We start from the raw sequence: 17,176 nt of genomic DNA, 5'->3' as shown, positions 1-17,176 counted from the left end.
AGGAAGTAAAAGATAGAGGAGTTATTCATTCCTCAGATACTTATAGACTGCTTCCTAAAAGCAGTTTATACTCCTGTGGACCCTGAGCGTTCAGTAATGAATGAAACAAAACACTTACCCTCGTGGGGTTGCCTCCTAAAAGAGGGATACAGTCAAAATGTAGGATAAATGTAAAACAAGATGCACTATTAGGTGCTGAAAGATATGAAGAATAAAAATAAAGCTGGAAGGGGAGTAATGATTGCAGAGGGTAGAGAGCAGTGAGTTATGATTTCATGTAAGATGGCCAAGGAAGGCCTCAGGAAGGAGGTAGCAGTAGGGAAAAGCCTGAAGGAGGGAAGTGAGTGAGCTGTGTGGGTATCTGGCTGGGAGCCTCCCAGGTCCTCTTCCAGGAAAGGGGACACCAAGTTCACAGCCCTGAGGCAGTCACACGCCTGTAAGGGTGCAGGAAGCTGGTATGGGAAAGTGAAATAGGGAGGACAGTAGGAGAAGGTGAGGTCAGAGACAGAATGGGACCAGAATACGTAAGGCCTCATAGGCCACTGAGACTTCGTCTTTCCCACTTACAAGATGAGAAATCATTGAAGATTATTGAGTACACGAGTGACTGAATCTGTCTGGCTGCTGCTTTAAGAACAGACTGAAGAGGACACAAGGATAGAAGCAGAGAAACTATCGAGGAGCGGATAGTCCAGAGTAGAGATGATGGTGGCTTGGACCGAGGTGGCAGGGGTGGAGGTGGGGAAAAATGCTCAGATTCTGGGTATATTTTGAAGGAAGAAACAATAGGATTTCCTGAAGGATTAGATGTGGGTATGAGGGAAAGAGAAAGATTAAGGATGATTCCAAGGATTTGGGTCAGGAAGAATGGAGTGAATACTTTCTGACATTATAAAGACTACAGGAGGAGCAGGTTTGGGGTAGAAGATCGGGAGTTCAGTCCTAGACAAGTTCTGTTTGAGACTGACTAATGTCACCAAGGGAATAAGTGTGATAGAGAAGGTTCAAGATCCAGGGTTAGAAAAGAGTGAAAGGAAAAGTAGGAAACAACAAGGCGAGCAGTAGTACATTGGATGGAAAGTGGGCAGAAGGAATGTGAACACTGAACAGAGAGGAGGGGCAGTGATAGAGTGGGCAAGTATAGAAAACACCGCTTGGGGGTGTCAAGGTAGCTGAAGTGTTGCTGGGGATACAAGGAGAAGAGGGAAGTTGAGAAAATGGGAAATTGAAATGAAAGGCAGAAATTAATTTTTAAAATAAGTGCAGATGACTGATAATGAAAGTCAGAGAAAGTAACATCCATATGAAACCAAAGGGAAGAGAGATAGAAAGATCCTAGAGAGAAGTAAGAGATGGACATGGTAACAGGATGGACACTGTTGAGAGGACCTGAAAGATGATGGTTTGGGAAGAGAAAATGATGAAAAAAGCATGTGAGTGATCTGCAGGGGAAGCAGGAGGCAAATGAGATTCAAGATAGAGGGATGATGGAGAAGATGGGAGAGACTGTGAAGAAAAGGGAAGACGCTCACGAGAGAGTGACAGAAAGGGCAGAACAGGGTAAGAGCCCAGCACAGCCCCAAGAAGGTCCTCCTACCACAGTGCCTCCCCCCAGAGAAAATTACAGAAACATTGAACAAAGGTGTGTCCAAAGACAGTAGCCCTGGGTCTACACCAGCGTTCCTTTTTGCGTAAATGCCTTCTGTGGAGTGTAAGTTTAACCAGCCAGGAAAACAAATTTACCACACTGGGAGGGAAGTTTCGAGAAGAAACGGTACACGGCATAAGAGAAGAATGTACGAACCCTTGTACGTATTTTCCTGTTATTCAACTCTGCTTGACTCAGGTCAGCCCATGGAATCCTGATTCTCACCTCCCACCAGCCGCGCCCTCAGTGCATTGCTAAACTACTCCTGGGGCCACCTCTCATTCTGAGGTTGCAATCTTTTCTTTTTCATCTACTTCAGCTACACAGCTGCTCTTCACCTCTTGGATTCCTGAGAAAGCAAGGTCCTTTCTCACCAAAACCTTTAGATTTACCCTTATGATCAGATTAAAAGGCACCCTAAGCAGGCACCCCACAATCCAAATAGCAATTCACAGTCCCCTTCTGCACTCACTGGCATCTCCATGACCTCTCTTCCCCTATAAAACCTCAAGACAAAGGTCAGAGAGAAGTCCCAGTGCCCTCCCTAACTCATGTCTGCTCCGAGGGGTGGTCCTGTTCTTCCCAACCCTGCTATTGGTTCACATGTGTTTCTCTTTATTCTCAGGCCTTGAATCCTCTGTTTCTCTAGAACAGCTTTCTTCCACCTTCATGAAGCTCTTTGTTCTGTTCTTAATTGATTTATGTCGATCTCATTTTGTAGCCATGAGCAGCTGATGGTAACTTCTCGTCCTGGACACTACATTCCTTTTATTCATCTGTGTAATCACAGTATGAAAATCAAGAATTTTCACTGAAATGAACACCTATTCCATACACCGGTGGTTACCAGGTCAACTTCCGTTTCCTTTGTAATATTTTATAGCTTCCCAGTCTCCGTTTCTCACTTTTCCCATGAAATCCTCCCTGAACTGCAGTAAGATTTTAATTAGCCTGTTAATTACTTGTGTGTTTGTTCTTTTAAAATATTTACTTCCTAATTATGAAAGTATGATTGTTTTATAAATTATTGTATTTTATATATTTATATTATAAAAGCTGAGAAAATATAGAAACATATAAATTGAAAGAATAAAGTTATCCATAATCTTACTACTCAGAAAATGTACTATTTAATTTTGTCATATGACCCATATTCTAAGGATTTTATTTTATATAGTTGAGATCATTCTATATCTTGTTTTACACACCTGGCATTATATTACAAATATTTCCCCATACTATTAAAATAATCTTCCTAAAGATGATTTTAATGATACTATATCACTCAACAATATAGAAATGTCATAATATAATTTCTTTAATTTTGACCTTCAAGATGGCTCCAATATTTTGCATACACAAGGACTAGTTCACAGAAGTGTAATTACTGAATCAAAGTATACAAGTAAATCTAATGTTATTGTTACAAATTAGCTTTCTAAAATAGTTTGATGAGCTGTCTCTCCCACCAACAGCTTAAGGCTTCTTGCCTTGTCTTTACTGCCTCATAACAGATGCCTGGTTTCCCAAGGTAGAATGTAAGCCCCTTGAAGGTAAGACCTAAGTATCTTTTGCATCCTCTTTCCCAAGGTGAGGTACCTGGATGGCCTTGATACGTGAGATGATTTTAGGTTAAACATAAATAATTGGTTTTTATTTGAACACTCTTGGAAAGCATTAGAAAAATATAACTAGCACATGAAATCTTTGATTTCACAAACATTATTTCTCAGGACAGATAAAAGCTTGCTTAGTAACCAAGTTACTAAGTAACTTGGTTGGGTTTCTGTCACTCACAACCATGGGTCCTATAACTAATGAAAACACCCATCCTGAACCACATGCTATCAGAACACTCTCACTTTCTAATGTATTATATTTATTTATTTTATTCCCCAAATAAGACTGAAAATTTAAGGGGAGAGGGTAGTGTTTCATATATAATTCTGCAAATATTAATGCGATAAGTAATACATAATTGTTGAATGAATATATAAAAAGAGGAACATCAACTAGAAAAATATTAAGTGATAACAGATTATACTTGGAGTTAGCCAAACTCATAAAAGCAGTACATGAATGATTAGTTTTGAACAGCACATCCAGAGCCCTCAGCCAGACTGTATCAATCACTTTCCCACAAAATAGCCTTGAAGCCAGCACTTTGTAATTTTTTAATCGCTGAAAATATTTTTATACATACATTCTAATCATTTAGAATCTAAGAAGAGAAAGAAAACGAACAAAATTTGAGAACCTATATGCATTCCCATTTTATAACTGGCCTACAATGAAATATGTTAAAATGAAACCACATATTCTGGGGGAGGATATTTCCAAAGTGTCTGCATTTCTAGTGACCCTTATTTTGTGTCATATTTTGAATTGACTGAATTGGGCACTTGCAGTTTATCTTCTATACCACAGATACCCTTTCAGACTCTAGTATCCATGTATTATTGGTATTCCAGGTGGTAAAGTAAAATAATATAGCATTTACGCAAACACTGGACTTGAAGATAGCATTCCTCAAAATGTGGTCCAGGGGCCACCTGCCTTCCGATCAAGATGCTTATTAACAGTGCAGATGCTGCGCTCCCCCTCAGAGCTAATCAGGTGATTCTGAAGTATTACTGGAGTCCAGACACTACTGCTCAGAGGAGGAAAGGCTTAAAGTTTGAGAACTTCTGCCCACCTGAAATAAACAAAATTTCTGGAACTCAGGGAAATCTTTACAAAATAGTCACCAAAAATTATAATGATACCAGTGACTACCTATGATATCCAGCTTGTCATTAAGCCCTCCATTCTTTTTTTTTTTCTTTCTTTTGCGGTACACGGGCCTCTCATTGCTGTGGCCTCTCCCGTTGCGGGGCACAGGCACCGGACGCACAGGCTCAGTGGCCGTGGCTCACGGGCCCAGCCGCTCTGCGGCATGTGGGATCTTCCCGGACCGGGGCACGAACCCGTGTCCCCTGCATCGGCAGGCGGACTCTCAACCACTGCGCCACCAGGGAAGCCCTCCAGTCTTCATTTATTCACTTAAGTAGTTATTCAGCTCCCATTCTGTGACAAGCGTTGTTCTGGCAAGACAGAAATCACCAACTTATTAAGCGATATTTATTTTCATGCACAGAAATACATGAAAATGCTGCAAATTAATAGGAAAATAGACCTTCCTTAATGAAAATTTTGCTTTCAGCAAATATATGATCCATGAAAATAAGAGGTATTGATTTAATAGCACAGTAAGCCATATAACATTTATGTCTTACTCCTGGATAAGAATTTTCTGAGTTTAGAAACTTCCCTGAGTGAAGGGTGCTGGCATAAGTTAACTCCATGCTCAAATGATTAAGATTCCAGTTGCTCTTTCCTTGCCTGGGGTTGTCACTGCTCTGTTGCTTCACATGGTAAATATTCTAAGTGAGCTGAGTATTAAAAAAAAAAGTGGTTCCCTATGGTTGCTTTCAAAGTGCTTTCACTTCAGGTCTTAGGCTAAAATCAGGGCATTTTAGGGATGAGTAAATGTCAATCCTGAATTTGAAAAAAGAGTTCAAATCCAGTTCTAGAATGTAGATCAGATTTCACTCTCGGAACTTGTTAGATTTTTTTATTCTCCTACTTAGGAACCTAATACAAACCGTTGCAGGCTGCAGCTCTTCCAACAGTGGCCCCAAGGCCCATGTGCATTCCTGTCCTTACTAACTAACTCTAATTAGCATGATGTAATAAACTTGAGCAGAAAGTGCATCACTCCAAACAGTTCCTTTTGCCAAGCATGTTGGCCAGTACCCTTTGCTGAAACAAAGAAAGCAGCCACCTGCACCTCTGAGCACAAACTCAGCACAAAGAGCCAGTGTTCCAGGGGCTGCGTCCTACCTGGCGGGCAGAACCAGAGGGCAGTGTTTGCCCAGGTCCCATGGCCTGGGTCTTCTCTGGATCAAAGGAACTGGCGCAAACACTGCAAGCCTCAGCATGCCCTGCAGGTAGGTGTATAAAGACAGGGCCACACCCTTCTGAAGACCTTTGGACTGTTGTCTTTAATAAAGGATAAGGGAGTCCTCCCTGACATATTTTGATAGGAGTCAGGATTTTAAAATAAGCCAGGGCAAAAAGTTTGAGACATGTGTAGGACCATCTCCTTTAAAAATGAGGAATCTTGGGCTTCCCTGGTGGCACAGTGGTTGAGAGTCCGCCTGCCGATGCAGGGGACGCGGGTTCGTGCCCCGGTCCGGGAAGATCCCACATGCCGCGGAGCGGCTGGGCCCGTGAGCCATGGCCGCTGAGCCTGCGCGTCTGGAGCCTGTGCTCCGCAACGGGAGAGGCCGCGACAGTGAGAGGCCCGCGTATTGCTAAAAAAAAAAAAAAGAGGAATCTTTTTCTATGTGGGAGTTTTTCTTTTAAATTTATGTAAACATTCCCATTATTCATGTCTGGTGACCTAGTAAAAATTCATTTTATTGTGAGAAATTGGATATCAGAATTTTACATAAAGGTCAGTAATATCACCCCCAGACTAGTGAAAAGGGTCATTAAGCTTTATGTCAGATATTTTTCAATGAATATATATTGTTAACAGCCATTGAGCATACCAATATGACTGCTATTCACAATAAAATGTATCTACTCCACATTTACCTATTTTATCACTTTAGTCCATTAAAAAACAACAAGATCATCTGTCTGCCCAATACACACTGAAAATGTTTCAATAGAAAGTCTGATGAGGTCAAAATTCAAAGACTCTAGAAATAGATGACACAGAGTTTACTTGAATTTCTGGTCCTGTTAGCTATGCTGGTAAAAGACCTTTCCCCTCTAAATGTTGCTCAGCATTCAGTTTCCTATATTTTATTCCCTAAACAAACAATTGCTGAGAGCACACCATTAGCCAGACGCTGACTAGAAGCTGGGGTAGCAATTTTGAGCAAAGACAGACAAGAGCCCTACTCTCATGGAGGCTGTAGTCTGAAGCCACAAATCTCCAACTTGAGCCTTTATCAGAATCTCTGGAGGGCTTGGTAAAATAAAGATTGCTGGGCCCCATTCCCAGAGTTTCTTATTCAGCAGGTCTGGAGTAGAGTGAGCACTTGCACATGTAAGTTCCCAGGTGGTACAGAGGCTACTGCTCTGGAAATCACAGTGAGACCACAGCTCTAAAAGCCTGGTAACAAAATGAGGTCAGTGTTCAGAAGGAAAAGAACCAAGTTCTACGAGAAAATAAGGATCTAGCCTAAGCAGGGAAGTCCAGAGATCTGAAGGTGATGCAAGCTAACAAGGTTAAGAGAGTCAGCAGGAGAGCACTCCTGACACAGGGAGCCAGCCTGACATCTTCACAGCCAGAGGGAGACCAGAGTTCCAGCCAGTGAAAGTTCCCAGAATGGTTGAGGTGCAGGACACAGGAAAAAGCATCTCTGGGGCTTCCCTGGTGGCGCAGTGGTTGAGAATCTGTCTGCTAATCCAGGGGGCACGGGTTCGAGCCCTGATCTGGGAGGATCCCACATGCCGCGGAGCAACTAGGCCCGTGAGCCACAACTACTGAGCCTGCGCGTCTGGAGCCTGTGCTCCACAACAAGAGAGGCCGCGATAGTGAGAGGCCCGCGCACCGCGATGAAGAGTGGCCCCCACTTGCCACAACTAGAGAAAGCCCTCACACAGAAACGAAGACCCAACACAGCAAAAATAAATAAATAAATTACTAAACTCCTACACCCAACATCTTCTTAAAAAAAAAAAAAAAAGCATCTCTGTAAAAGAGGCTAAAGAGGAAGAGAGACCAAGCAGGACTTTACCTGCTGTGATAAGGATTTGGGGCTTTTATACCAAGAGCAGTAGAGAGACATTTAAGGATGTTAACCAAAGCAGATGATATGCTTATGTATGTTCTACATACTCTGGATACAGTGTGAAGAGTAGATGGAGGATGCCCAGAATAGAAACAAGGAGGCCCCTTAATATACTTTTTCCAATGTAAAGAGAATCAGTGGTCAAAGTCATGGCAGCATTACAGAAGAGCACCATAAAAGCCTGTAAGGAAAGCCCTGTCTGTAGTTCACGCTCACATAGATGACTCCGAGGATCACTGACCACCTGCTGTGTTTCAGACACTCTAGTAACAATCCCGATGGTCCAAGTGGCTGAAAGGCATATCAGTCTGAAAGGCTTAACAGAATAGTTTCCCCATCTCAAGGGAACAAGGGGCATCAGACTGTGATGTCAAGGTAATCACCCTCAACCAGCACAAAATTTCCCAGCTGTTCATACACAAAGCGTGTTCTTTTACCGTCAGCCTGCATCTGCTCCAATCATGACGCGTGTTGTGTGACACATCTCTGTTTACTTTTTAACTGGCTTTAAAAAAAAAAATCTATAGGGCACTTATTAGAGAGACCTAAAAGTTTAAATCATGGAAAAATGAGAAGCAAGATCCTAACGGAAGCTAGAAACCAACGTAATTGTTTCATTTCCTCATTTCTACACCCAGCCCCACAGCAAGTCCCATCAACTCCACCTGCAACATACAACCACTTCTCACCATCTAGTCCAAGTCACCACTATCTCTTGCCTGGACAACTATTACTGCCTCCTAATTGGGCTGCCAGCTTCCATTCCCTGTCCCCGTAATCCATCCTCCCCGAGCAGCCAGAACGTCTCTTTTCAATGTCGTCACGGCGTCCTGCTTAAACCCTTCAAAGCTTCCTATTGCAGACTCCTTACCATAAGGAGTCTCTCTAAGGCCCAATGCGATCTGGCCTGGAGAACCTTTAGAACCTCATCTTGAGCCATTCTTCCCTTGTTTTTCTCCTTTAAACATGTCAAGCTTAGTGCTGCACACAAGATGTGGCACCGACATCTCTTGCTCAGGACACTTTCTTTGACTCTGCACAGGGCTATAGCTCCTTCCCATTATTCAGGTGTCAGTTTAATATTTCAGGCCTCCTGATCCTGTTCTCTAAAATGCCCACTTTCATCTGCTACATCACAGGATGATGTTTCATTGTTATTATGGCACTTACCCCTATGTAAAATCAACATATTTCTTTATTTGCTCTTTTGTTTTGTTTTGTTTTTTTCTATCTTCTTCCTCCAGAAAGCAACTCCCATCACTGCACGGGCCCCATTGGTTTTAAATATTGCAGTCTCCCCAGCATCTATTACATTGTCTATTACACAGTAATCCCTCAATAAACTTTTGTTGATGATGAGTGAGTATGGGAGTATTAGCATCAAGGAACTAAATCAGGACTTTAGTATTTTGGCTTGACATATGTTACCCTTAAATACTGTTTCATACCTAGTGGCAAGGTGATTGTATCAGGGCTTCTCTCCATTTTAACATACATGCAAATTTCCTGGGGAGCTCGGTTAAAATACAGATTCTGATTTCTAACAAGATGCCTCCCAAGTATTCAGACAATATTTGGATAGGAGTCACCCTTGAATCCCGTGATAGAACAATGACCTCCTAAAGATGTCTACTTCCTAATCCCCTGAACCTGTGAATATTTTACATTACGTCGCAAAAGGGAATTAAGGTTGCAGATGGAATTAAGGATGCTAATCCGTTAGCATCCCTTAAATTTGGGAGATTATCCAGATGGGCCCAATGTTATCATAAGGGTCCTTATGTGGGAGGGTAGAACTATGTGAAAAGATTCCATGTCAGAGTGATGGAGTGGGAAGGATTGTATAGCCACTGCTGGCTTTGAAGATGGAAAAGGGAGCCGGAAGCCAAGGAATGTGGGTAGGCTGTGGAAAGTGGAGAAAGCAAGGAAATGTATTCTCCCCTAGAGCCTTCAGAAGTACAGCCTTGCTGATACCTTGGTTATAGCCAGTGAGACCTGTATTTGACCTGTACAACTGTAAGATAATGTTTATGTTGTTTAAAGCCACTAGGTTTGTAGTAATTTGTTATAGCAGCAATAAGAAACTAGAACAAACCGCCTCCTAAAGAATGTCTGCAAGGACAGTGTTCTCTGGCCTCTTACTTCAGTAACAGAGGAGGAAAGGGCAGAAGTGTTAGCAGGCTGGTTATATGTAACTATTTTAGTTTCAGTTGGAATGTCCGCCTGTTTCAACCTGCAACCTGCTAGTTGATAGACTTCCCTTCCCCTAAAAGAATAATATCACCATGATTCTCAGCATCCTGAGATCTAAAAGATCTCAAGAGTGTGGTCTCTGGGACTTCCCTGGTGGTGCAGTGGTTGAGAGTCTGCCTGCCGATGCAGGGGACGCGGGTTCGTGCCCCGGTCCGGGAAGATCCCACATGCTGCGGAGCGGCTGGGCCCATGAGCCTAGGCTGCTGAGCCTGCGCGTCCGGAGCCTGTGCTCCACAACGGGAGAGGCCACGGCAGTGAGAGGCCCGCGTACCGCAAAGAATAAAACGAAAAAAAAAAGGGTGGTCTCTGGACTAGCAGTACCAGAATCACCTAGGAACACGTTAAACATGCAAATTCTCAGGACCCACACCAGACATAACTCAATAAGAAACTTTGGAGGTGCCCGTCATGATCTGTTTCAACAAGCCCTTCAGGTCGGGTTTTAGAACCATTTATCTAATATAGCACATCTACCACTGTGTTTCATATTGTCCACACATTCAGGGCACATAATTTTTCTGTAGTTTTCAAACAGCTTTTTCTTGGGCACTAAATATTTCTTTGTTCTCTCCAAAACCATCAGCTACAACAAGAAACAGACTATTCCATCAAAGTGGAGGTAGTTTCAAGTCCCTACTTTGGATTAGAATAGACTATGAAAATCAGTACTAATTTGCAAATAGTGTCAGGGCTGTGAGCCAGAGACCATACTTCTCTGTGTTTCAGGCCAGAAAAGGAGATTGTAGAACATAGACTTCCCTCATTCTTTCTTCCCTGTCCACAAACCCCTTGGGCTGCCCTTAGGAAGTCAGCTGCATGTGATAACAGAAACCAAGGTCTGATGCGGAAGCTGCTCATTGCAGCCGCCAACTGGAATAATAGACTGTGAATTTTTTTAAAATCTTTTTCATAAAAATCTTCAGAAGCCAAACCATAGAGGGGAAGAGAGTAGATAAGTGTCTTCCTTTATCTGAGGTTGTTAGAAAACAAGCTAGTGTGTTAAAATATAAAATCTGATAGTTACGCTTAGAAAGTAATTCTCTTCAAAATCAGATACCAGTTCTAAAGCACATTCCTGTCTTCTTCAGAAGCACAAGCATTTTAATAAATGATACAATCCTTCTTTGCCTCTCCCTTTTTAGACCCTCTTCCATGTCTTACCAACATCTAGTGACTTTGTTCTGAGTAGCTACAGCTCCTCTCTTAAACAGTGGAGTTTTCATAATCAAGAAAACATTTGGGGGGTTTTTGTTTTCTATCAACCAACTAGTCATCAGTCACTTCAAATTTCTTTTTAATATTGTGAAATTATATCTTAATATTTAATCCTTTTGCTCTTATCTGAGTTCTAGGTGTTAAGGACCTGAGAGAAGTTGATAGATCTATTCATCAGTAGCTCCAGGGCCATTGTTTACAGGGGTAATCTTAAAAAGATGTATACCTCAGAAAATACAAAAGTCACAAAATGGCCGAAAGCAGCCAGAGGGTGGGAGGTGAGACAAGTCTAGTTATATTACCTTATTGATTAGATGACTAATGGATTTCAGGAAACTCCCAGGTCCTTTTTATTATCAATTGTCAGCACTGACAGAGACTTAGGGTCTAGAATAGAACTGCTTGGAAGAAAAAGGTAAACAAATCACAGGCACCATCATCCTAACCACCAGCAATAATTAATGATACTTGAGCAGAGTTGATAAAGATGTTCAAAACCCTTCCTTTTCAAAAAGGGCAGCCTTTTGAAGGAGGTCGGGAGAGTTAAACAAATTCAAGGCTCCCTGATCATTTTAGGTTTTGCATTTTTGCTTCAATCGAGATAGCCCTTCCCTTCCCAGCTTCTCAGTATTCAAACTGTGGAACCCAATCCCTTCATTTGCAATGGAAATGAATAACCTACTTTGCTAGCTGAAGAAAGTCTCTAAGCAAAGGTTGAAAAGCAGTCTTCTTTCCTCATCGTTTGAGCCAGGAGATGAGGCCAAAGACAAAAAGAAATGGAGCCGTAGCCACTTATGAAAGAGGGGCGGCAGGAGTTTGCAATTTTAATTCCAGGATCCAAGTTGACAGTAACGAAGGATAACGTGGGTTAAGAGAATTCTGCTACTGCTTGCAGACATCAGTAATATGGAATGATGGTTTGTCTTGGCAAAGAGCTTAATGATAAGGCTTTACTCATTCTTTTGTCCGCATATTTCCTGGTTCCCCTTTCCAAAAACATACAGAAGTTCATATTACATGTTTATGGAAGAAAAATTATGAAAACATTATGACTGTATTATGCACTTACTATATAGAGTTTGAAAAGTATACAGAACTACAACACATAAAATAAAAAATCACAACCGTAATTCCCAGAAAATGATCAATTTGCTATCTTTACATGTTAATATGTTTTCTGTAAAAATAACTCTGAGTTAACTTTTAAATTCAGTTTTTTGAACCTGACATTAAATAGTTAATCTCATTGCTAAAATGTAACATTATGAACAAAATTGGGATGGGTGACTGTATAAGAGAGCAAGCTAGCATTTTTATTCTGCCTCAATTTCTCATCTTTTTGAAAAGACTCTTTCGAATGTTTTAGGTTCCTGCTCTTAAACATGGCAATACACACAGCAGAATGCTGTCTCTAGTGCTGCTGTCACTATCTGGTTCCATGGCTGCCTGGCTGGGAGCCTGAACATTTTTCAGCAAGTCTCCAAGAGGCAGAAAACACAAACTCAGGAAGCACAGCCATGGCCAAATTTGCCTTTGGTGACTACATTGGGCTGTATTTTCCACTGAAGTTTATTTTGTGTCATGTGGCAATCTCTGAAGCTTGTGTTGGGCTACAGCATACAACAGTATTTCTGGTTTGCCTTTGTCCAAATTTTAAGAATCACTTAGTAAAGAATGAGATGGGGTTTTCTGGTTTCCACGAAAAGGATTAGACAGCCACTGAATTATGCTGTAAATCATTACTAAAATGAGGGAAAACTCTTACTACAACTAAAATTTGACATTCATTCTGTCTATGGATGCAGGGCATAACTCATTTCCACTCATCATGCTGTCCAATATGTCAATGCATATTACAGTTTATAAAATTAAATACAAAGTGTTTCTTCCGGCCAAATAGCGTGATAAGATTGAGGAACTCCTCTCTTGCTCAGCCCATTATTCATGACAAACGTCAGAATGTGGGTAATTCCCATCTGCTGAGCAGATGCAATTCAGACCACAAGTGCAAAGTACACCTAAGCATTTTACAGTCAACTCTGGATCCACTTTTACTCATTAAAACTGAGCTGGGAGCCTTACAGGAACAGGGAACCTTTAAAGGAGCAGGAACCCTGGCATCATTCCCCTACACCTGTCGCCCCCCCATGTTAAGTCTTTCCCTGGTTAGCACTCACCCAGGAGCTGTAATGACTAATTCTGGGTGTCCATCTGCATCTATCAGGGTCCCCTCTCTGTACTGTCAGTGCACAGTTCCAGCTTCTGTCCCGGCGAAGCTTAAGATTCTATGTGTTCGTTTAGTTAGAAGTCCAGTTTTCACGGAAGTTTGCTATTCCTTAGTTTTATAAAAACACTATTCATGTTATATATTATGTGATAATGTTTTTAAAAAATCCTTACGATATATTATGATACAGTATTTCATGTTCGAGAAAGCCAAGCTCTTCTTAAAAAATCAATTTACGTATCACACGTAAAGTATTGATATACAGGCTGTTTGTACCAGGCCGACTTCTTGGGTGTCCCTGTGGCTTCTAGAAAAATTTGTAAACTGAGAAGACTGGATATGGAATTCATTTCTTATCACCCACTTTATAGCTTTGTTAGGGCAGCTGAACAGTTGTCTGGTCTAGGCTGGCGGGGGACTCTTTGGAGCTGAGAGGGAAAAGTACACAGATGATTTTTTTCCTTTTTTATGAGATAGGGAGGTCCATAGGTAACATTTAAGTTAAATTCTAAAAAATACATTATAATTAGCACTGACAAGTCACCATGTATATTAAATCAGTCTTCCCTTTCCTGACTAGGGGCTGCCTAGATAACACTTTAGTGGTGGCCTTTGGATCTCCTAAACCAAATAATCCCTATACTCATTTTAGGTCTCTTCTAGGCTTTAGATTCTTCTGTACATGAGGGACATTTGATCACCTTTCCACAGAACATAGCCTTGGCTCTCTACCCCAATACCATTGCAGTTGTTCCACTCATCTTGCTGCCTCCGTGTTGTTTTGTCCTGAAATCTGTCTTCCATAAGCTCCCTAGTGGCCCTTAGAAGCATCATACCTTACACTTGCCTGCAACCTCCAGTAAGTGCCCATTGCCTGCAGGGTGAATTTTAAGCTTCTTAAAATGGTTCACAAGGTTCCTGCCTGCTTCTTCGTCACTCACCATTCCCCATTTTACATGTTCTACTCTTAGAGTCCCAACTCTTTGAGCTTTTGCCACAAAAACTACAGAAATATCTAGAATGTCCTTGTTAATATTTTCTTTGCCTGGTAAGCTTCTCACACCCTTCTTGCTTAATCCTTTCCCTCCAGAGCGCACACTAGGCAGCATCTATTCCCTCAAGCTCTCACCCACCTCAGTGTATGGCTGAGGCCTCTTTATTGTGATCACACAGCAAACCATTAGGACAGGTCTTCTGTTAGAGGACAAAATTTGAATCAGTCAGCAGATAAGAGATAATCAACTTGACAATAACTTCTTCAGCTCTTTGTGCCCTTAATGCCAACAAGTCGAGTTAGAATGTTGCAGGCTACACTTTATCCTCGTGTTGTATTAACCCATTGCTTCAACAGGTGCATAGACTAATCATCTCCAAAATTTCCTCTGGTAAAGTGCATACGATTAAAATGTGATGAAGTTTTAATATTTGGAATGCATACACCATTACTGTCATTGTTCACCTAACTTCCGGATTCTCTTTTCTAGTTCCTCACTTTACTGCACCATTAACTTACCTAATTTTATCCCAACACTATTTTACTGAACTATTTTCTTCTTCCACATGCCAAAATCTTTCAGAGTTTCACTGATAGTCAGAAAGATCCTGCCTGTGGTGAGAAAAATATGGAAGATTTCTGTGGTATTTAGTTACCCTGTGTTACACATGGTTTATAGGTTGGCCAGCTACCTCTGTAAAGAGTCAGATAATAAATATTTTAGGCTTTGTAGGCCACTTGGTTTGTACCACAGCTACTCACCTCTGCAGTTATAGAAAAAAAGCAGCTATAGACAATAGGCAAACAAAGTAGTGTGGCTGTATTCCAATAAAACTTTATTTGCAAAAGCAGGTGGCCTGGGACCACAGTTCGCTGACTCCCTGGGTCATTTGGAGACATTTCTGTGCAGAAAGATTTAGTCAGGTTTTTTCAGATACAGAAACATTTTCCAAGTAGCTTGTTCCCAGAGAATAATCTTTCTAATCAAACATGGTACTGAGGTAAATACTTTGAAGGATACTTGTACCATACCTTAACATGCAGTTTTATCAGAAACAGAAGCTAAGGGAATAAGGTTATGTAAAGATTCATTTACTTTAATAACAACTCTCACAGCTCAGCATATCAGGAGTTGCATCCCAAGTGAACCGGAAATGTCTGTATGCTGCCCTGGTGCCCAGTAATGAGAGCTATAAAAGTGTTCATGCTCTTTACCAGTATGTTAATTTTAAGGAACTATTCCACAGCAATGACTCCAATGAAACAAAATCCCTTGTGTGCCCGATGATCTTTAGAACAGAAATATTCATCAACACTAAAATTCTAAAGTAAGCCAGCTGGGAAACAGAAAAATAACATGGAGGAATTCTGTAGAATTTTTTTACGTGGTGTTTGTGTGGAGTGTACTGATCCTTGGAAATGTGCGCATTAAAAATTACAAGGGAGAAAAGTCAAGTGGAAAGTATGTTTACCTGATCTCAAACATAAAAATCAATATACATGAACTCTATCATTCATTATTCATTAAATGCTTATTGAATAAGCACCCACTATGAGCAAAGCTCTGCTCTAAGCACTGGGAAGACAGCAATAAATAAAATAGACCAAAATTCCTGCCCTCACGGAGCCAAGTATTCTTATGGGAGGGAGACAGGTATTGAAGATCAAAGGGATTTTAGCAATTACTATATCTGGAAGTTTAATATCATGAGATGCCTCCCCCGTAAAGCAACTTATATAAAAAAACTTTCCACCTGTTGATATGTTTGGTTTTATTTTAGGAATAAGACTTCTTCTGATTATTTCATTCAACCAGTGTTTGTTGAGTTCTTACTATGTGCCGTGCTCTCTTCCAGGCACATGAAACATAGTGTGAACGAAACATGGAAGCAAGCCTAGTCTCTTGGAGCTACAGTCTAGTGAAGGAGACAGAATATAAGATAAATAAATAAAATATATTCAAGGTTAGATGGTGACCAAGGGGCAGAGGTAAGGAGGAAAGCAGGATACGAATGTTGGGAGAAGGCAAACTTTCAGATTTGGTTGTCAAGAAGGACTCCTTGAGCAGGTGACTTTGGAGTAAATGCCTAAAAAAAAAATGAATGCACTAACAGTGTGATGGCATGGGAGAGGTCATTCTGGGCAGAGGGAACAACATGTATAAAGGCCCTGGGGTGAGAATGTACCTGGAGTACTCAAGGAACATCAAGGAGGCCAGCGGCTAGAGTTCAGTGAGTGAAGGAAAGAGAAGTAGAAATGTGATGGAAGGTGTAAAAGGGATCAGATCACAACTGGCCTTTGAAGTCATTGGAAGGATATTGGCTTTTATTCTAATGATGAGAAGATATTGAAGAGCTTTGAGCAAAGGAGAGAGGTGATCAGGTTTGTTTTAAAATAACTCCTGCTGTTGAGAATAGACAACAAATACAGGGAGGCTTTTAGGAGACTGTTGCCATAACTCAGGTGAGAGAAGATAGCTTGGACCAGCAGGGTGAGTGACAGCAGCATCTTGAGCTGTGGTAGCACAAGGGGAGGATGGAGGTGTGGCAGGAACCAGCATTCCCATTGCCAGAGCCCACCTGCCACAGAAGGTGAGATGCCTAGGAGCAACAACTATTCCTGAACTGTTGCTGTATCTCCAGTGGAAAGCATAAAGTCAGGCACATGCTAGGTGCTTAAATTAGGTTGATTAAATGTTGTGAAACGAAATCTGTTTTACAGCTGTCTCCTGCTACAGAACACTCTCCTCACCACTTTGTCTGCAGTCATTTTCCATTCTTTGGTTATTTATTTATTCTCTTATGAAAATATTTTAATTGTTAACTGTCAAAATAAAACTAACTCAAAATTTTATAAAACGACAACCCCGGGAAGAACTTGACAACAGAGAGGACAGTAGAAAAAATTTTTAAATCATCTCAAATCCTACCACCCACTAGAAATATGTGGATATATATACTCCAGAATTTTTTTTTTTTTTTTTTTTTTTT

The 17,176-nt window shown here is 41.2% G+C and overlaps 1 protein-coding gene across 3 annotated transcripts in view; it reads left to right on the top strand.

Annotated features, from left to right (window-relative positions):
- The window catches only part of RASSF6 (Ras association domain family member 6), a 63,136-nt gene that overhangs the window by 13,211 nt on the left and 32,749 nt on the right, over positions 1–17,176 (top strand). The window lies entirely within an intron of this gene.

This window comes from Neophocaena asiaeorientalis, unplaced genomic scaffold, assembly GCF_003031525.2.
Source record: "Neophocaena asiaeorientalis asiaeorientalis breed wild unplaced genomic scaffold, Neophocaena_asiaeorientalis_V1.1 scaffold148, whole genome shotgun sequence".
Classification (NCBI taxonomy): domain Eukaryota; kingdom Metazoa; phylum Chordata; class Mammalia; order Artiodactyla; family Phocoenidae; genus Neophocaena; species Neophocaena asiaeorientalis.
Note: the sequence above shows the minus strand (reverse complement) of the source record. Positions and strands in the feature narration are given on the sequence as shown.